Source organism: Anser brachyrhynchus (genome assembly GCF_964034855.1).
Source record: "Anser brachyrhynchus genome assembly, chromosome: 2".
Lineage (NCBI taxonomy): Eukaryota > Metazoa > Chordata > Aves > Anseriformes > Anatidae > Anser > Anser brachyrhynchus.
In genome coordinates, this window is record NC_137695.1 from 110,863,735 (window position 1) to 110,885,573 (window position 21,839).

General features: G+C 41.0%; 1 long non-coding RNA gene across 1 annotated transcript; it reads left to right on the forward strand.

Annotated features, from left to right (window-relative positions):
• The first annotated feature begins 654 nt into the window (after positions 1-654).
• Positions 655-6,609, forward strand: LOC308190740. Its single transcript, XR_013947465.1, has 3 exons — positions 655-3,339; positions 3,673-3,717; positions 4,991-6,609. It is a non-coding gene; the product is annotated as an uncharacterized lncRNA (long non-coding RNA).
• The last annotated feature ends 15,230 nt before the right edge of the window (positions 6,610-21,839 follow it).

A 21,839-nucleotide genomic window follows, 5' to 3' on the forward strand; every position in this document is an offset into this window, starting at 1 on the left:
CACAGGACTTGAAGATAGCAGCTAACTCAACCTTCATTTTGGAATGCATTCTGATTCTATTGCTGGCTTTGAAGGCCATGCATTTTGGTGTTTAAATACGTCTAATATAGGTACATCTCCAAGGAGGCTTCTGTGAAAGGAAGCCCTCATAGCACACCGGCAGCTCGTGGCAGTGCTGGCAGAGCCCAAGAGCTCTGTCCTTGTCAGTCCAGCCAGGTACAGGATGTAATACCACTGAAAATAACTTAGGCCAGGTTTCTTATTACAAGAAAGCTTTTGAATGCCATTAAAGTTGGAAAATGAAATAATATACACTTGGAAAACTCACTTATTTACATATGTAATCAAATGTTCAGTGAGGCTTGCAGAAGTCTCCAATTTGAGTGATGGACCCTTGAAATAGCACTAATGAAAACACTTCTGTTCTGTATTTCCTGTGTGTACTCTTATTTCATTTATGAAAATGAAGTCTTGATTGTGTATTTTCCTCTGCAATTTGGTAGTCTGCCATCAAAACTCTAAGCGATGTGACACACAATAGATTTATGCACCATGAAGCAGACACAGTAGGGGCTTGGGGTATTTGTGTTTTATTTCCAGTCAAACAATACACAGGGGGCTGTCACACTAACAAGGTATGTAATGATTGACTTGCTCAGCCTCTCTGAGACCTTTATTTTGATACAACTGAAATCTCAATAAACAGGAAATTTATATTTGAACAGCTGCTGGTTTTGAAATGCTGTGCTTTATCTGCTTCCTTTTCTGAACAGTGCATAAAGTTCATTCCTATTCAATTTAAGAAATTATTTCAGTTGTTCAAGTCGAGCCAAATTTGTACATATTAAAGCTCTTAAAATGTGATCGTGTGTTGTTCTTCTCACATTTCTCTTTATTTAACATTTCATTGGGCGTTTTGATCTGTGCAGTTTGAAGACTGCCCTTAGCATCATAACTCTGAACTGTCTAATGCTCTTACTCTCTTCTATTGGAGGCATCATAAGGCAAAACGTTAATGTGGCCATTCTGTTGTCCCAAATCCATAGAATAATTTGACCATGATGTTATTTTTGGGCTTGTTAAACATCAGACTCACAGCCTGGTAATAGCAATTATGATCCTTTGTCTCATACAGCAAGAAGATAAAGTCTCCAGACAGCAGAGTCATCCCTGAAGCTGTTTGCATGAGTTTCATGTGCAAAAATGATCTTTGGAGCCCTCTCCAAAATTTTTTCTGCCTCTCCTGTACAGACTCAGGGTCATGTAATCTCACGCTCTTCTACTCTTAGTTACTGAAGGAACAATAGTCAGCATAAATTAAAATTAAACAGCAGTTGTGTATCTAACATAAGGTAACGATTTCATCTTTTAGCTGTGAGGAGAGTTTGATCCATCTGATTCGTTTGTATCCTCATATTCTGAGACACAAAGCCCTACTTTATAAGCATTAGATTTTGCCCAGGATAGTTTTTTCTCCTTAGGCTGTAAGGATAGACTTCTTGTTACCAAATGACACAATAATTCAGCCAAGTTTGGAAAGCAGCAAAGGTGACATTCCTTCTTTCCTGAGTGCTTTGATCCATCTTAAAGCTGATCTCCTGGTCTAGAAATGATGTAAGACATCAGCCATTACAGCTACTATAATCTTTGCGACAGACAGATTAGGCAACTTGAGTGTTGCTTTGTCCAATGCACAGAGCAGGAGACAGTGCCCACACCATGAAAGATTTAAATCAGTCTGCACTTATACTTTTGCAGTTTTTTTAAATGTAAAAAGTTGGTTTTAAAACTCAAATTGCCATTTCCTTTTTCTGTGCCCACACGTTTGAGTCAAAGTATGTGACTCTGCAAAAAAGGATCCCTCAGCTACTGAGTATTTGGTAAGCAAGAAGGCACAGGGCAAAATCCTTAGCCACAATTAATCAGTGCTGCCTGGTCTACATTAGCCAAAGGCAGCACAAGTCTCTGAGTAAAGCAGCCATGATGGAGAAAGTGAGGAGGCGTGTGCCCCTTTCATCCCAAAATGAGGCCTCACAGTCAGTTTCTTACCTCCTCAAATCCATTTACATGAAGCAAAACAGTCTCCTGCATGAAGAGTTCAGGTTAGTTTGTCCCCAGGTAGCGACCTATCTCTTGTATCTTTGAATTTGCATAAGAATTGTTGGGTAATAAATCATTTCTGTCATGAGAAATTTGCAATGTTCACTGAAATTCACTGGCAGCAACTGAAAAAAAATAAAAATTATACCTTCAATAGGCAAATATGCTAAGACTTGTGGGTGAGCTCTTCTGGGTGTAGGCGTGTAGATCCGTATCACCCAATACTCAACTGAAAAGCAATTGGCCACTGTCTAGCTTCATACCAACAAAGGCTTGAGGGAGGAAGACAAGGAAAAAATGTGAAAAAGGTAGAACCGAGCACACATCATTTCCACTTTTGAACTTGCAGAGCTTCAGACCATTAATCTTTTTCCTAGCACTGGGTATTTCTCTTAAATAAGAGTCTCTCAGCGCAGGCAAAATTCTACTAACAGCAGGAACTTGTTGCATTACAAAGCACTGACAGGGTTGGTTTTTGTTTTTTGTTTTTTCCTAACTTTAACTATATATCCTACTACAATATTGCTTATGTGCTACCTTCCTAACAATATATAGGTGGTTAAAGGCAGAGCTTAATTGTTGTTAATTTGTTGTTCTTGTTAGCCAGATGACACATCTTGTCCTTCAGTTTGCAGATGAATGAAGTGCTTCTCCTTAAATATCATTTACCTTGCATGAGCAGTTTATAAGCAAACCACAACTCTACCTTTAGCAGGTAGCAGCAGGTCTCTTCATTTTCCTGGAGGTGGTGAGAGGATTTTGCCCATTTCTTATCTTCTCTAACTTTTTGCAGTTGTTGTTTAGTGTTTTTCTGCCTCCCAAGGTGGCCAGTGGAGGGAGTCGGCAGCACGTTTCCCCTTCTGTGCTCAAGCTGCCCTTTCCGTGCTCCCAGTCCATAAAAGTGGCTGTAGTACTCAGCAACAATCTGCACTGGCAGCTTTGCTGCCTGAGGCACAAAATTAGGTTTGTTTTGTCTTGCAGTGGAGCATATATTTGTGATCCAAGATTCACCTCGAAGGCTGTAGCCAAACAGCAGATTTAGGAGCTGCTGTGATTAAATCAGCTGCAAAGACAAAAGGAAACCTGAAACGTGCTCTTTGCTTGCCAGAGGAGCGACAAGAAATAATTAACGGTAGACTGGGATGTCCCAGGGTCTCTGTGACTATATTGATACTGGTAAATAAAACCACAGCCAAGTGCTCGCCTGTGTTTCCTTTCCCTTGAGCAAGGCAGCGTCGGGTAAGTGTATCCCCCATCTGTGCTCCTGCCCATCCCTTCCTCAGCACCTGCATCCCCATGCTCCCATCTCCACAACCCTCCTGCAGGCTCCTTACAGGGCTGGGAAGTGGTAGCTTGCCAAGCTGGATTCTGCAGGGCTGGCCAGGGTACAGAGCAATGCCATGGTCCCCAGCAGCTCCTGTCTCTGCACTCGTACAAGCCAGGAACTGCTGTGCTGCGTTTACGGGTCTGCTGAAAGCTTCAACCTGCTGCGAGAGACCCTGAAGGCTTCTGTGTTGCTTTTCCTGCTATCTGTACACAAAGCTGATCCAGAGCTATTTTCTTTCATTGTAGCATGGATAGCAAGGGATGAAGAACAGCCCGGCAGTTTATACTCAGGTATGTCAGCTAAATGAAGTATTCACTCTCATCAAAACCCAGAAATACTCAGGCTGAGCTTTAGATGACAACCTTCCCTAAAACACAAATTGGCTGATGTGAGCCCCTGCATTAAAATTAGGAAGAAAAACAAAACAAAACAAAAAAAGAAAATAACCTTGCATACTTCTTCCAAGAGACTGGAGAAGGAGTGGGTTATTTCTTCTTCCTCAGTACTTGCATTGCCAACGCTAATGTCAAGGAGAGTGGTTTTTTGTGAATGCACTTTCTACAGACAGATATATGAAGTCTGACTTGCTTTTCAGTTCTGAACAAATTGTTCTCTTTGTCGCTTTCATTATGAATATCTTGGGATGTTTGTATGGTTTCTCCCTAGCTTGCAAATTAAAAAATAATATAAAAGGAGTATTACGCTTACTAGTTTAAGCCATCTTTTAATCAACACCACACAAAAATTGCTTCCCTAGGTATTTTAAATAGCAGCACTGAAAATCTTATATACCTTTAGATACTGAATTTAATCAAATGAAATCTAGTTAATGCAGAAAAATACTCCCAAAATAGGCTTTAATGACTGAGGACTTAAAAGAGATTCTTTGGAAATAAGAAAATGCAGTAAGACACATTAGATTTTAAGAAACACGGTCTTATGAGAGCCACCCAAACTCAGAGTTTGATCATGTACCAATGAATGCTAATATGTCCTTGTCATCTTTGGGGAAAATCAGCTTTCAGGCACTGCTCTGAGCAACATCCCTGTTTAAGGAGGGTGAAGTCAGTCTCAGATCCCGCTGAAGTCAATGGCACTTAAATGATGTTGGCCTGTGGGTATGTGACTCATAGACATGAGTGCATGAGTCCTAATGTGCATGAGGTGAACAGGTGTGGGTTTCATCTGTGCTTAAAAGGATCTCCTGACTGAGAGTCCGAATGAATGCCCTCACTCAGTCAGCAGGCTCTGTGGACCAAACTGACCAAACTGCAGCATCAGTTCTTAAGCTGAATTCCCTGTTCCTCAATGTTATTCATAAAGGCTAAAGAAATAAAGAAGTGGTGCTTTACTCTTTGCTGATACGAAGCCTTCATCCTTATGTTATATTCTGGGAGAGGGTAAAACATACCTCTCATCCAAGGTCTCCACTGATTCACCTTCAAAAATTCTTAGTTCCACAATTATTAATTTTCCTTGTTACTTTAATATCTGTGTTCTGTTGAGCTCCAGATGTCTGAATCAATACTTTTTTTTTTTACTTTTTCTTTTTTAATCTTTTAGGCACCTTACAGGACAGGCATGTGTTGGAGCAAAGGTGGTCTCTGCATGCAGTGGTAACTGCTGGAGTCCTACATTACTGGTTCAGTGGCTAAAGCATTCATGGCCATCAAACTGACTCACAAATCTTTGAACTGTTCCTACTCAGTAATTAATTATTGCTATTCTACATTGCAATTGCAGAGTGAAGGTCAGGGGTCCCATTCAACAGGTTTTCATGCTGGGTATCTCCTTGACTTACTCCAGCCTCCACAAAAAAATCAGTGCATAGCAGGGACTTACGCTCATATTTCTGGCAGGAGTCTAGCCCATTCACATCGACTGCTCAGGGCAGTGAACAGCATGTTTATATTTAGTCCACACTAATCTAAATTTACTTCACAGCTTTGTAATGCTATGAACCTTCTTGTAGTTTAAGGGTCTGTCGCAGAGGTTATCTGAAACCTCCTTCACTTTCTCACAGATAAAGCTCTCCTAGCAGATGCAGCTTTGACATAAAGCAGGCAAGAATTTCAAGTATGCTTTCCCTGAGTGTCAGTAAACGGTGCTGAAACTTCACTGCCGGGAAGAAGGAAAGCTTGTAATCGTTTCAAAGTTGCAAATAAGGAGCAATCTCATTACCACTGGTGGCAGTGGTCTCATCAGTATTGGTGGGGCTGCATCAGTAGAAAACCAGGGCGAATCCAAACGCAGAGCCAGCCTTTTCGCCCTCAGAAATGGATTGCAGTACAATTGCAGCTTAGATCTTTTATGGTGCAGTATGTGTAAGAGTATAAAGCCAACAAGTTTTACAGGCTGGAAAAAATTACAAGGTGGCTCAGGTTCTGAAAAGAATTTGTAAGTTTTAATGTTTTGTCCAGACTGAGTTATCTCCAGAGGTTCAGAGCTCCAGAGAATGCTGAGCTTCTGTCTTATGAATTAAAATCTCTATTTTGAAATTCACAGATCAAAGCTCCCAAAAGCAAGATTATTTTCAAATGTCATGGTCAGAATATAACTCATTTTTTGCTGTGTTCTTTGCTTAATACTGACAACTGTATGCATGCTTCTATGTGTGCACATACAGATTGGTGTTTGGAGATACTGCAGGCTCTAGACAACACATAGCAAGTAATAATTACATTGAAAATGTTAGAACAACCTGTCCATTTGTATTTTAGAAAATATTTTTTTCTTATATGTAGACAGATGGCCACTTTGCCTTGGGTCATTGCTTGACGAGCTGTCGATATGCAACAATGGTATGGGCCATGCTAAAGCACTTAGCAGGGAGGATCATGCAAAAGTTCCTTTCTTCTCACCTATTGCAACAGAAGAGGTATTAAAAATAAACTGAACATTTTAAGGCTCCATTAATGGTTTGTCCAAGTTAGGGAAAACAATCAGGTCAAACAATCTCTCAAGCACTCCTTAGAGATCTTAAAATAAAAATAAAAATAATAATAATAAAAATAAAATAAAAATAAAAATAAGCAGTGCAAACTTCTATCAGTTATAACCATCATTTAGACACGATGAAAGTCCTTGCCAACTCATAAACCTGTAAAATACCAAATAGGAAATCACAGACCCTCTGCTTCCCTTAGTTTACTTCCTAGAGATGGCTAGCCATAGGAAATAAATAGAAAAATGGCATTAATCTGTTGTAATATTTTATTCACAAGCCTATTTATTGAATATTTTCTTACTGCAGGAGCTGTAAGATGAAGTTTATAGTTTGTATGAAGCTCAGTAAGGATGATGATTCATCACTAGAGGGAAGGGAAGGGAAGGGAAGGGAAGGGAAGGGAAGGGAAGGGAAGGGAAGGGAAGGTTCAAGAAATTATGTCTGCCCTAATACGGATCACTCTATAGAGGGTACTGTCCCTACCTCTACCACCGACTGATTCAGCTCACCTTTTCACTGGTGAACAACCACCAGGCCACTTACTCCTTTTCTGGATTTTCCTGACACATGTAATGTATAGCACTGTAAGGCTTCCTCACATTAGATAATTAAATTTGCCCTGGTCTGCACTCTGGCACTGAAACCTACAGGCACAGACTAGCCCTGTCCAAGCTGTTAAACAATGCTAGCCTCCAAAAGAGGCTAAAATGCCCTTTGGGAGCTGCTAAGTCCTGAGTCATGTTCAGAAGCTGGCTGTGAGCTGTTGTTTTCTGTGGGTCATGAGCGTGCTATTTGTGGGCCCTTGCAGCAATAACAGTACAGACAATCAGATACCTGTGCCCTGGGGCCTTCCCTGGCACTACTTAATTTCCTCACACAAACATAACCATTTCCTCAGCCCAACTTTGCCCAAGTTCATCAACTTTTTTTTTTTTTTTTTGCACCTCACAAAAGCAGAGAAGGTTTCCAGCAGCTTCCCAGCTCTGGTCACCCTCATAATAGTAATGCCAAATCTTTCCTACCTGGTAGCTAAGGGCATTGTATCCTGACATGAACAGCAAGATAACTGGCTTGGTGTCTAAGATCACATTTATTTGATTTTTTAACAGCTGCGAGAGTTTTAAAGCAAGACACCAGAGACCACCAAAAGAAACAAGGTTTGACATTTGTGAGCATGGTCCCAAGGTGTCTCCACTACTAGACAAGGAGATCTAAAACAAGGAGAAGAAAGGCTCAGTGGTGCACATAGGCTATGACTGTAGTGTATGCACGACTGCAAGAGCCCACTTTACCACCAGTTAAGGGTTATTCCTTGTCAGATGACCTGCAAACTGGCTGCAGCTGTGGGGAGATATATGCATGAGGAGTACAAATGCAACTCAGCTGACAAGCGTTAATTTTAATCAACAACTCCACCTCTTTTTGTTTCTGCCCACATTCCCTAAAATGAAAAGATAGTTAGGATCTTTTGGATAAGAATAACAATGAGAGAAGAAAAAGACAACAGCTCATGGAGCTAACACCATGCTTTGAATTCACATCTACAATCAAGCCAGTTTATACATCTTTCTGCTCATGAAGGGCCTAGCAGTACTATACATATCATTTATTTCTCAGTTGCAGCAATATAGCAGTGTCAAACAACACCCCTGTAAATAAGCATCACACTCACAAAAAGCCTTAGCAACTGCCCATGAGAAACTTAGAGCAGTAAACATCAAAGTTAGGCACTTTAATTAAACCTCTAATATATCTGAAAGCCAGTTTTGTAAAGAAATGGCTGGATTACGAGAACACATTAGATGACTGAGGGAATCCATTCCAGTGGAAATGCAGTCCTGTGCCCTTAATGGAAAACAAAAGCACTTAATTGGAAAATGGCAGTGACACTTGTCACACGTAGAGTGTCTGGCTTAGCAAATAATTTGTTGAACTCAGATGCATCAACAGATCGGTAAAGGTTCAGAGTAAGAATGTGCTTCAGAGTTTTCCAGGACTATGGTAAAAAGTCCTAACCTGCTGAGAAATCTTGTAGCTCTTACTGCTAGATAGGTATATTTCTGTATTTCAGATTGCATTTGTATATATGTACTATAAATATGTATATATATATCTGTCAGAGGTGCTATACATCTGCTCTTTATCTTATACATGCAGCTATATGAATGAAAATGAGAGAAATGTCTATTTCAGTGTTGACCATTATCATTATTCTGGCATGCATAAGAATTCTTTTCATAGTTTCCTTCAGTACATATTTTCCTATTAATTCACAGTATGCTTATTGATCTAGGAAGTCCCTCAAGATTTCTTAGCCATTGACTAATGATTTAAGTTAATACATCATTTAGTAAGCTTAATATTTTTAAGTTTTAAGGAGCTTCTAGATATAAACGGGTATATCACAATTGCTGTGCTAAGGAGATAGCATTCTGTGGAAAATGCTAATGGAAACCCACAGAAAAACACTTTAATGTATTATGTATGGGCAATTTGAATTTTGGGAACATAAAAAGCTAATGAGTAATATTATGCCTAACATTAAAAAGTAAGCCATTGTGATTGAGCTTTATAGAGGCAACAGTATTATCAGTAAAAGTATCAGAAGTTACAACTTTATTATGAAAAAATTCTACCCCAGTTGAAAGTGTTACAAATTACAAGCATTCTTGCAGTTTCTAACAATTTTAGATTTCTGTCTCTCTCTTCCCAGCTTTCCTCCCCCATTCTCTATATCTTCATGTACCATATTGTTAACACACCTAACTGCTTTTGCCATTAACTTGGCTTTTTCATCTGACCTGCCTGGTCAAAGGACTGATGAAAATTCCCTTCCCTGTCTTGACCATTGAGGATCAACCATCTGTCTCCTCAGTTTACCTTGTTACCCAGCCCATATCACAAGTACAGATATCCCTCCTTCTGCTCTCCAGTTTCTCCTGCTATGCCTTTTCTCTTCCGTTACCACATACTCATGACGTTCTCCAGATCTTACCTCTCCCCACTCACACTTCTTTTTTCCCCCTTTTCCATTGCAAGGTCTGTCCCCCAACCCACAGCACTTCCTCAGTTCCTGCTTCCTCTGTTCCTCCTCTCCAGTCTGGTCAATGCCCTCCACCCTGAATTCATTCCTTTCTCCTCCCTTTCTCCTTTAGTTCTCTTCTAGATCTTCAGTTCTGCTTCATCCCTAATAAAAACAAAAACAAAATAAACAACAAAAAAAACTTTCTATGCTTCTATACTTTGCATGAATTCTAGTTTTCCAGAGCTGACAATTTTTCTCTATCTTCGATTCAGCCCTTCAACTGTCTTTTTCTTTTCCTTTACCGCCATCATTTCACCTTCCCATCCATACACTTCTCTCCCTGCACAGCATTTTACTAACTTATCTGGAATGAATATTTTAAGGTTTTTTTCAAAGTTCCTTCCCTTCTCAGATTTCTCTTCTCCTTCTGCAGGACATACAGGACATGTAATCTGCAATATTCATGCTAGGCCGACAGCCTCTCGCCATTAGTTTCTTCCAAGTTTATCTTCTAATCCACCTAGCACTCTATCACTCCTTCCTGTATTCTTTTTAATTCAGCTTTCCTTGGGATTCTCCACCTCACCATATAATCAAGTCTTTTTAAAAATAAACTCTTTGACTCCACTGTCCCCTCTATCAGCCATCCTAAACATCTCTTGTGTCTTGTATTCTGGAGCTCTTCCAGATAAGTTTAGTCTGAAGCCTTCTTTCTTTTCTTTCTTTCCTTTGCCCTCTGGTGAAGAAATCATATTTTTGCCAAAGTCCCTCATGAATCATTCCTGCCAAAAGTCAGAATGAAAATCCTTTGTCACCCTCCCCAACCTGCCTGCAAAACTCTTTCTCTTGGAAAGCTGCTCTCCATGGCCTTTGTTTGACTCATCAATGTCTCTTTTCCCTCTAGCTGCACTTTCAGCATGTCTTTCAAAGGATTTTCCTCATTCTTCCCTCCAGTATTCTACAGAAGCCTTCTACACCTGGGCTCTGTCTCTGTTTCTTTTCATGTTGTTTCCAGATAATTCATTTACAGATAATTATACAGATAATCAGATTTTAGATAATTTCATCTGCAAAATAAATAAATAAAGTACCTACTCCATGTTTCAGCCATCTGCTTGAGAGTGGCATGGTCAGAGTAGGGCTCTTCGTCTTTCCCCCTGACATTTTTCCCTTTTCTCTGTCACTATGGAAATACTATTGTCCTGCCTCTTCTCCAGCTCCTCAGGTCCATAGCCTCAGCGTGTTCTTTAGCTTAATCCCCATTTGATTCTTACTGCCTCTTTTTGCATTACATTTATAAACTAGATGTTTTTATTCTCATTCATAACCTAAAACACTCCTCCAGGCTCTCACCATCTTCTGTCTTGACTAACATCATCTACACATTTGTCAAATATAACATTCCTACCTATTTCCATTCATAACATTACAGTGAAGAAAACTGTCCTAGCCTTTTTCTCTGAGCATGTGATTTCACTTTTCACAGCCTTCCCCCTCTTCATTCACACCAAACATCAGCTTCTTGTCTTCATTCTTCACAGCTTGCCTCCACAGTATTTATCATCTTTCATATACTATAAGTGACAGCAACATTTAACACCCATTCCCATAGCATACTTGGCAGGAACAGACATTCAAGGCCAAAAACAGAAGAGAGGTGAATTAGCATCCCTTGCGAGAAGCTGACAGGGTGTGCCTAAGCACCAACAGAGCCACTTACCCTGTCTTTGCTGGTAAGGAAGGGAATTTACTCATCTGTAGCCTGGGGAGCAAATGAAAGCTTAATTCATGCAAGATAAAGTAGGAAGAAGCATTCCTTCTGAAGCAGCCTCAGAGCAAGTGGAAGCATATGGTGAAGATGGAGTACAGGAGCCAGAAGCAAATAGCCACTGGGGTGATATTGACTGCTTTGGTCTGTGCCCAGTTATAAAATATCCCTCAGCCATCAGAAGTATCCCTAAGAAGCTAAAGATGGAAATGGCTGAAACTCAAAAATGTGTTGGTAGCAGACAGTCCAGATACAGGACTCTGTAACAGAGTATTCCAAGCAATTTCCAAATACTCAAATGTGACAGATCAGTATAGCTGGCAGGCACATTTTTTTCCAAGGTCAGAGATGAATCAATGTCTGCAGTAGAAAGGGTAGAAAGCAGAAACTCTTACAAAAACTGTTCTCCAAAGCAGGTAGCTTGTTGCCCTCCTAGTCTTACTTTGGATCTGTCCTCCCAAAACTAATTACAAGAGGCTGTCACCAGGCATGGATGCATGAGGTAGCTGAAAGAAGGGGGACTCCATTCATCCCAGAGCTGAACAGTGCTGATTATGTGGCCTGTCCGCACACTCCTCCCTTATTATTCACATCAGTGCTATTCACCTGCCTGGACTTCAGTCTCCAAGACACATTCGGAGAGACACCAGGGTCCACTTATGAAGCTGTCTTCCCCTGATGCTCTAGGCTGAGTAGAAGCCTTTATAACGATAAATGACGGTGTTTGAGACTTCAACTACTTTGCCTGTAGACACATGCGGATACAAAAGTATTGGGTTGGAAGGGACCTTAAAGATCACAAAATCTGAATTGGTTTCTGTCCTGGTTTCAGTTAGGACAGAGTTAATTTTCCTCCTAGTAGCTGGGGGTAGGGTGCTATGTTCTGGATTAGGATGAGAAGAGCGCTGATAACATGCTGATGTTTTAATTGTTGCAGAGCAGTGCTTACACCAGGCCAAGGACTTTTCGGCTTCTCACTCTGTCCTGCCAGTGAGCAGGCTGGGGGTGCAGCAGGAGCTGGGAGGGGACAGAGCCAGGACAGCTGACCCAAACTGGCCAAAGGGGTATTCCATACCATCTGGCGTCATGCTAAACAATATATAGGGGTGGCTGGCCGGGGTGGGGGGCCGGCTGCTCGGGGATAGGCTGGGCATCGGTCAGCGGGTGGTGAGCAATTGCATTGTGCATCACTTGTTTCGTACACATTATTAGTAGTAATACTATTATCATTATTATTATTATTGTTATTATTATTTTCCTGTCTTAATAAACTGTCTTTATCTCAACTCACCGGCTTCACTTTCCCGTTTCTCTCCCCCATCCCAGAGAGGGAGGGGGGAGGGTGAGCAAACGGCTGTGTGGTGTTTAGCTGCCGGCCGGGTTAAACCACAACAGTTTCCCACTGGCTTGCCCACTAATAACAAATTATCTGGGCATTTGGATTGAAAAGACTCCTACACAGAAACAGGTACTTTGTCCAAACAGAGATTGAACAAAACTCGAAGGTTTTCCCTCCTTCAGTTGTGGTTTTTTTTTTCTTTATCATTCTTTCTCTATAGTGTGCATATTTTGAAGATAGAACAAACAAAACCCAAAATTGTTCATATGGTATCTGAAGAGCCATGGTTTTCACGCAGAGAATTCCAACCCATTTCAATAAGCACTATGTCCCAACAGAAAGTCAAAGGAAGTTGCTTACAAATCCATATTTGTTAAAAAGGAGAAGAAAATGAGAAAATCTCCCCAAGTGTGTCTTCACACAAAGTTTGGGCCCCTCTCCAACTTCAAAAGGTGTCTTTAGAGGAGGCTTGTGCCCTGCAGAGAAGACTCCTGGAAGCTCAGGTGCAGAGTGCAGCTCTGGCTGGCTGCAAAATCTGTGCCTGTGATCAAAGCCAGGCTTCAGGCATTCCAGTTCATGCGAGGTAGATGTGAAAAGCCCCTGCCTTCCCGTTTCTCCTGGGTGATAAGTGAAACTGCTTGCAAACAGCAGGACTTCATGCCTGCTGAATCCCCTTTTGCAACAATATTGCAGACACTCCTGCTTTCTGAAGCCTTGTTGGATTGAAATGCAATTTTTTTAGTTATATCTTCTACTTTACAGGGTGACCAGGAGGATTTATCACCAATTTGCTGTGGAGAAAAAAGGAGCAGAGGCAGTGGACTGTCAATGTTAGACCATTAGGCAGGAACACATTCCCCACAAGCATAGTGCCTTCAGAAAAAAGGAAGGCATCCCTGCAAAGATCCTTACAGCAATTGAGTCTGAAGAAATATGCTTCCCTCAGGACCCTTCTTACTGCTGCCAGAGCTACGAGGGCTGCATGCTGCCACGTTGGTCATATGGTTTGTTTAATTAGCACATACATGTTGGGTTGCATTCGTTTTGAAATAATAAAAATTGTGCAATCTCCCCACATTAACCTGGTAAAATAAATTGTGTCTTCATTCAGGCAGCAAGATGTGACGGCAACAAGCTGCAGAAAAAGCTTGAAAGGTTGAAGATGAGAGAGCGAAAAAAAATAATAATAAATGGGAAACTAAAAGAGGTATTGAAGGAAAGGAATGAGTTAATCAGCTTCTTCTTAGGGCAGTAGAAAGGAAGATTTCGAGGCATTAACAGAGCTAGCATTTCTGGAATGTAAAATAGCATTCGTACTACACAGCTCAATACCACACTAGGAATCGATATTCTCTGACATGCAGGAGAATTTAAGAAGGTCGTTGTGTCATGTAATCATGATCCTTTCAATAGCGCCTCCCCATGGGACTTGCAGGCTGATAGTTTCTTACAGAGGGCTGACAACTTTTCTTCTTAACAAATATGAAATTTCTCTAAAGTCAATGGTGGGATAATGGGGAAAGGAATATTTCCAGATCCCAGGTTCATTAAAGTCTGAAACCTGTGCAGAAGAGCATGGCACAGCTCTCCATGTGAGGAAGTCCTGGTGAGCTGGACCAGTGGAGATGTCCCCACTCACCATCCACCCGGTAAACATGGAGGTGCCGCAGTATGAGGTCCTTGGGTGGCCATTCCTTCCCAACTTGATAGAGCCTGGATTAATTTCCATCAGTGCATGGTTCAAGGTCTGCTGATACTGTCAGCATTTCTCCATGGAGTTTCAGAGGACAGCCAAGTTATCACTGAGGGCCTGCTTGTGGTTTTATTTATCTGTTTACGTTGGAACTTGCTTTACATTTATTGTCTGCAGTCGCATACATGACCTCAGAGATCTTTTATAATTAGGAACACATTATTAATGCGAAGATGAGCTCCTCGCCTGTTCTTGTTTGTGCCATTCCTAGCAGAGTGGGGGTTTCATCTGTGGCTGAGCTGCTGGTTGCTATGGCAATACAAGCAATAAATAAATAGTAAAAATTATACATAGGAATAAAATATCCTGATTTTGTAAGCATGTTCTCTAGGACAGTAATAATGGCATTTCCTGCAGCGTAGTGCTTCTGAGCATCACTTCCATGCTGGGGTGCCCCAAAACACTTGTTAGCGATGTCATGCCTCACACACACTATATAATGGTAATGCGGCTCCACCACGTACCACTGCAGCTTTTTGGCAGCACAGACCATGGCTTCGATTCTCTGCCATCAGAAGAGTGGCCAGGAGATGTGTATCTGTCTGTGTCTGTCTGTCTGTGTGTACACACACATGCTGGAGCCAGGCGTGTCCAAACTGGTGACTTTACACACATGAAGGGGAAGCAGAAACTTCATGGGCTTCTCTCTCGACAATATTGTAAAGTATCCTCATTCAAATGAGAACCTTTTATACTTCCTCGGATGTGCAAGAAGACAACTAAATAGCTCTAATTTACATTTATACTCACTTTAAGTAATATTTTTATTTACAATATAAAGAAGAATTGAGCTCATTGAGCTAAGATGGGATTTTGCAAAATAAAGCTGTAAATCAGGAGTTATATTTAAAAATATTAGAGAATTGATGCTTCCTGAACAACTGAAAACTTGGAAGACTCCTCTTTTTTTTTTTTTTTTTTTGAATGTGTACAAACATATATTTCTATTGTAGGCAGACATAAGGTTTTTAGAAACTGATACCCTTCAGAAAAACAGCTGGTTTTCTTCCTGCTTTGCAGGAAAAATAACAAATACTGGTGAAATCTGGCGTGTCTGAAGAGTTGTTTTTTTATTGAAACAAAATTATATTTGCTTCTATGAGAATGTTACAGAACTATATACATAGATAAATAGCTATGTGCACATCCATGCGCATTTACTGCACAGAAAGTGCTGCTAGGTGTATTTATAAAATAAGGAAGTTTATACCTTTATTCTTCAACAGTGACAGATATGCCTGATAATATCCAGCAACTGTGCTGGTCATTGAAATGCTTAAGTATATTTTTGCCTGTTGACACATTTGTAAAAAAGAAGAAAATATAAGTGTTACAAATAGGAAGTATAAGCATTGCTGGCTTGCAAACAAAAAGGATGGTTAAAGCCACAGGGCTCAGAGATAGTACAAAGACCTGGTGATACTGTGCCGAAATGAAAGAAGCTCATATTTCTAAAGACAAACCTTGAAAAATGAAGTTGGTAACTCTATGCATGCATCCTCATGGTCGTATACTTAACTATGCAGGATTATGGAGCAGCCAACAACATATGGGAATTGCAATTTCTTATGCCTGCAAATTTTAAAAAATAAAGTGACTTTCGGAAATACTTACTAGTTACAGAAAGAATTTCTGAAGAATTAAAGTACAACAAGAACAATGTCATAATAAAGAATTTTTTTCAACTTTCTCCCAACTTAATTCTTTCCCACAGCAAGCATCATCAGGGAAAAATGGAAATTAAAAAAAAAAAAAAAAAAAAAATCTATACTTTTCCTACCATTTTCCAAATCCTCTGGTTACAGAAAACTTCCAACTCACTGCTTCACACATGTAGGGTGCAATATCACTGTACAATGTAATGTCCTGTGAAAGAAGACATGACATGGGAGAAAGGTAGCTTGCAGTTCAACCACAGGCAAAGGGAGGTTCTGCTCCTTTGGGTCCAGCAGGTTACTAAACATCACTCTTGACTTTTTCACATGAAAGCATTTGGCCAAACACGCAAACAGGGGGCATCAGTAGGATGTGACCCCCATTTCCCAGCTATCAGCTTAACCACTGGCTTCTGCCTGATGCTGTGTCCTGAAGGGGCAAGACCCTCTTGTCCTACAACCCTATCAGATGACGTCCTGCACAGAAAGTGGGCAAAGTAATATCTGTTTTGTGGATCCTGTCAAACAGCCAGGTGTTTGGTTATGTCAGGGCTTTAGATAATCAGGTGGATGCCTGCCCACAGTCATTTGGTGTATGTTACCAGGCCGAGGAGAGGCACCAGTGAAATTCAAACACCTACGCTGCTGGGCGGGAGGCATAGGAACACAGGGCTGTTTCAGGCACCAGGCCATCTCTTCCTTCTGTTGGCTCCAGCATACACCAACCACCAACCTACAAAGCAAAATTACCATGACAAGCACCAAGGTCCAGGAGCAACAGCTGTCCAGTAAATTGTGCTTTTACTCAGATCAAAGAGATGAGTTGCTTGTTAACAGCACACTTTCAATGCCAACTTTTGTCTAAAATAGAGAATCTTTTGATATATTTCCAATCCAAAATCCAGGGGGAGAAGTGAAGAGACAGGGACGCATAAAAGGAAAGCCTAATACTTCTTTTCCACAGCTTCATACTCCAAAAGTGCAAAGACATTCGGTGCTGTTGGTTAGGGAGCCAAATTTTGAAAAGTTGAGTAGTGGCAAGCTTATTGTACAATAGCAAACCTTTGTCACTTATACTTACTAAGTCTAAAGATCAAGATTTAAAAGAGGATCTGCACAATCTGTGCAGAGTCGAGGTAATCCATTCAAGTGACTTCTGCATTTAGCTTTATTCAGATCATAGCCTGAATTGTAAGACTAAGTTTGGTTACTCTTTGCCTTTCATGCTGAGCAGATCACAGCTTACCAAAGGGCCACTTACTCACCCTCTGTACCAAAGGCATCGGGCCACCCCTGCTGCATTGATCCATCAAGAACATTCCTAGATTCCCCTGTTGAAATTTCATTTAGCAGAATAGCATTCATATTCAATATCACTATACATCAATATCCACATTGAAGTGCTGCCTGAAAATGCTCATCTGCTGCATATGCATGTGGCTTCCCCAGCACAACAAGGAAGCCCCAACAAACACTTTCATCTCTTTCACTGACTAAACCATGAAGACTGAGCTGTGAAAAACCTAGGATTCACCAAAAAGTTTACTGAAAAACTTTAATACAGCTGGAAGGAAAGTTTTCTTCCACCGACAGCTCCACACAAAGATTGAGAAGGAGAGCAGAGGGCCTGGTTACTGCAAGGCAGGGCAGGGGTGTAAGTAACCATCTGGGGTGAGGAAAAGTAATTGGTTTTGAGCTCATGATCATTTCTACAAACACTCCCAGCAGAAATGGAACTCCACTTTCTCCAGAATTTTCTCCACTAAAACTCTTAAAAACCTGTAGATTTTTTGCTGACTTGAAACTGCAACAAAACCCCAGCACCCAATCTGAGCTAGATGTACCTGTCACTTTTGATTCCTCTGATATAAATTAAACCTTCTTCCGCACCCATGATTATATATTCATTACAGAAGGAAGTCCGCTGTGTGTCCAGCTTGGATTTTCCCAAAATGATGTTGGTATAAGGAACTCTGCAAAGTGATGGGTCTTGCATACAAGGTAACTTGATTTGTTTGCTTTCCTACCAGAAAGGTCCTCAGTGCTGAAGTATGCCTCCTTGACTGTCCCAACCACTACCTCAAGTTTTCCCTGGCCATGTTTCCTGTGTGCTGGCATGGATAGACTTTTCTGGTTGAATCAAGTTTTCTTTCCTGGAGGTATCCTCTTATTCTGCAGTGCTACTTCCCTCTTTGACCAACAGCACAGAGCGCCTGCTGACTGCACCTAGTCCCACTTGCCTTCACTTGTGATCCTTACGGACTCTTTGCTGTGGAAATATCCCAAAGGCAGAACAGGGGGTATACTGTGAAAGCATCACTGACATGGAATTATTTCTCATCATAGGGAAGGACACAGCATGTTATTTTTATCTTTTTAAACCCATCTGGACATCTTCAGCTCACCAGATTTTTTTTCTGATGAAGGCAGCCAGACTCTAACAAACTCGTGCTGGCTTATGTCTTTCACTGCAATGTGAAGCATCTCAATTGCAAGTGGTCAGAGAAAGGCATTTCCGTGTCCCTTTTGCATTCCTGTGGCAATGAGCCTGGGCTGATGCTCCACACACAGAAAGCCACCGAAAGCCAGAGGGAATTTTGTACTTGAAAGGGCTTCAGTCAGGAAATGCAGCAAGCACCAGCAGCTCTCAGTGAGCTTCAAAGAAATAATGGGTGCATAGCATATCTGATGAACAAATGATATAGCATATATGAAATTCCTAGGGTACTCTGAAGCTTGGCAGATATTTCAATAGTATTTGCTTTTGCCTAGAGAATTAATGCTACTCTTTCCATACCACACCATGTGTATACATACGAAAAACGAACTGTTCAAGATAAAAACAATTAAAGTTTTAGACTGAGCTGGTGAAAGTCTCAGACTGGGTGAAAAATTATGTCATTTCTTTGATGTTTCAAGGTAATCACTGGAAGTTCTTAGGCAAGTTGTTGAACCAGCTGAAGCAGGGATTCAAACGTGTGGCTTTGTACTGCAAAAGCATCCTGAAACATCATTTGATTTAGTTGTGGTTTAGTTGCAAAAATCCACTCCTAAACTTCAAACTCAGGTACTGGAGCAGTACGGAAAGCAAAACCAAATTAGTATGCAATGCTTTATAGTATTGCTTGTTCTAGAGGCACCGTTGTAGAAACAGAAGTCAAAATGCAACTCATACATAAAAAGTAGCTGTACTGGGTATAAACAGAAAGCGAAGTATTTTGTAAGTCATAAGAAGAAATTTTTAAAAAGCTCTAAAGTGTGAACAAGACTGGACAGAATAAATAGGAAAGAATAGCTTAGATACGATATGAGTTTTTTAATGAGGAAAAAAATGGTTTGAAAGAGTTTTCCTGTTCTCCATTGGTTGTATGGTTATAAAAAAACAAGCTGTAACTTTTTCATACCCTCCAACAACAGCTAAAATGTGTCCCGTCTGGCAGTATACACAAAATGAGACTGTGACCATAGATACTTGGAATCTTCAGGGGGAGTTATGCATGTAATTAATTAATTTATCAAATAACAAGAACATATAGTACATAAATAAAATGGGCCATTTGTTGCCAAAATAAAGTCAAAAATAAAAGTGGCCAAAACAGTCAAAAATACAAGAGCCACCAAATCTTTGGCAGTCTATATGGGTCTCTTAAACAGTAATTTAAAGACAGGTTACTGCGTAACAAGTCCTTCATTGACTGAAGGCCAGATGTTCGTTTCAGCAAAGATGATCGTTCCACATGCCTAAGTCTAATTCATAGACTTTTCACATACTGTTCGCCACCATCATAAACAGGCTGCTGGGTGAGCCATTTGGCTTGGTCCTTATGAATGCTCTTAAGTTCTTGCCATTAGAGCTGGGTAGAAAACTTAGTCCCAAAATCTGAAAATGAAATATCACAATTCAAGTGTGGAGGAACCGAGTTCTTCCTCTTTGGTGCCTTTTTGAGGTCCCTGCATGGTGGGTGCCCTGCCAGATGGGTACAGCATAGCCTTCAGATTCCCTCTGCTCCTGCTTCACCCTCCCAGACTGTGCCAGACTGCTCCCCACAGAAGATGTTTATTGCTATTTAAAGGCTATTTTTCCACCCAGCATCTACCTATAGCAGGGGAATCTAGCAAAATCCCACTGTTTTGTGTCTTCACTGTGATACCAAGTATCCTAATTCCAGGCAGAAGCACTTCACTGCAGAGTCAGGGGACACATTATACCCCTTTTATCAGTACACAACCCCAGTCATATGTATGCTCACAGGAAGAAACGCTTCCCATGCAGAGAATGACTCAGACTAGGTCAAAGCAGAGACAGAAGGAGAGCGGAGAAAAGTGAACAGTAACTGCAGTTTATAAAAGATGGCATTTATCTTACCAGAGTGACAGCTGCTCGCTGTGATGTTACCAGGACGTGTTGTGATTTTCTGACTCTGAAGCCCACCTTTCAGGAGCCACTGATCTAGAATGTGAAAAGACTGCACATGCTGAAGAAGTCATCTTTAACAAGACGGGGTCAGATTCTGATGAAGCTCACTCCTGCCGAGTGGCATTTTTGTTCTGCTTGTGGCTCCGTTGACATTAACCCCATTGTTATTGGTAAGATAAGGCTGAGTAGAGCATTGGCCAATAGTGACTGCAGTCACACTCCTGTTGGATGCTGATAATCGATAATTAATAGTTATTCACTTCAAGGCAAACTTCAATATTTTCATTTTCTCCAAGTGCCCAACTCTAGTGGACAGTAACAGTAGTATGAGGTTCCCCTGGTGGGGCTATTATAATGACCGGGCTATCTAACTGATTTTACATCACTGTCTCGTTGTACCTACAGCTGTGGTAGGGCTCAGGAGCGTGAGCTGCAACAACTATCAGGCTTGAAGCTGACTCTCTGTTTATAAGATTAAACAATGACTAAGCTTAGCAAAAAGCATAAACAGTGTTGTAATAATCCTGTCATCGCAGTATAACTAGAATAAAATGAAACTGTTATAAAACATAACTGCATTTTATTATAGCAAAGTCAGATGTAATCAGAAAACAGCTTCCTTTTGGTATAAATGTTCCACCTGTCTGCATGCAGTGTGCTACACGAAGTCCCTGGTTTAATCACCTCTTAGCTGTGTCATGACTCTTTCCTGATGCAAAACACAGCAATGCAGCCAGCCAGCCAGGGAAAACAGAAGTCATTAAACAAGCATAGTCTTATAGAATTTGGGCCAGTTTTTTTAGTTTGTATATATTTATTGGCCAAGGGGGAAAAAAAATAAAATAAAAAATAAAATAAAATCAATAGAAGCTATACAACAGCAGATTAACCATTTGATTTGTATCAGAAACAGGTAGTGCCTTGTAATACCCATCCACCAGGATGTGCTGGGGAGAGGCTGCAAGAGCTGGGGGGAACACACGAGGTTCCAACCCAGGCCACGTAAGAGGAATGTCCCCAGCTCTGGCACAGAGGAGACGGACTCATAACCCACTAATGGAGAAAGAGCACTAATCTTCCCCTGTTCTGGCTTGGAGGCACCTCTCAGACAAGGAAAGAGATGGATTTCACATGGGTGGTGTTGCCACATAATCTGTAGGATTCTCTTGTTTGGACAGGAAAGCCAATGACCCAAAAAAAAAGATCTTGGAAGGCGAGAGAGCTGAAGAGAATGCCTATGTACAGTTTTATCATGGGCAGACAGCAACAAAAGTTGGATTGGGTGGGCTGGGGTGGGCTGGCCTCGCTCAGCCTCACTTGATTTGTTCTCTTGTGATGCAGAATGCTTCCTTGCGCAGGTATCACATGGACTGATCTCACCTTTCATTTACGCTTTTGAATCTTAGCCCTCTGAAAACAGAGCTATCACAATGTAATACCTGCAAGGTCATCAGGTAACCTGATTTTTCAGAATGAGATTTACTGTTCAAGACCAGAGAACCAGGGAC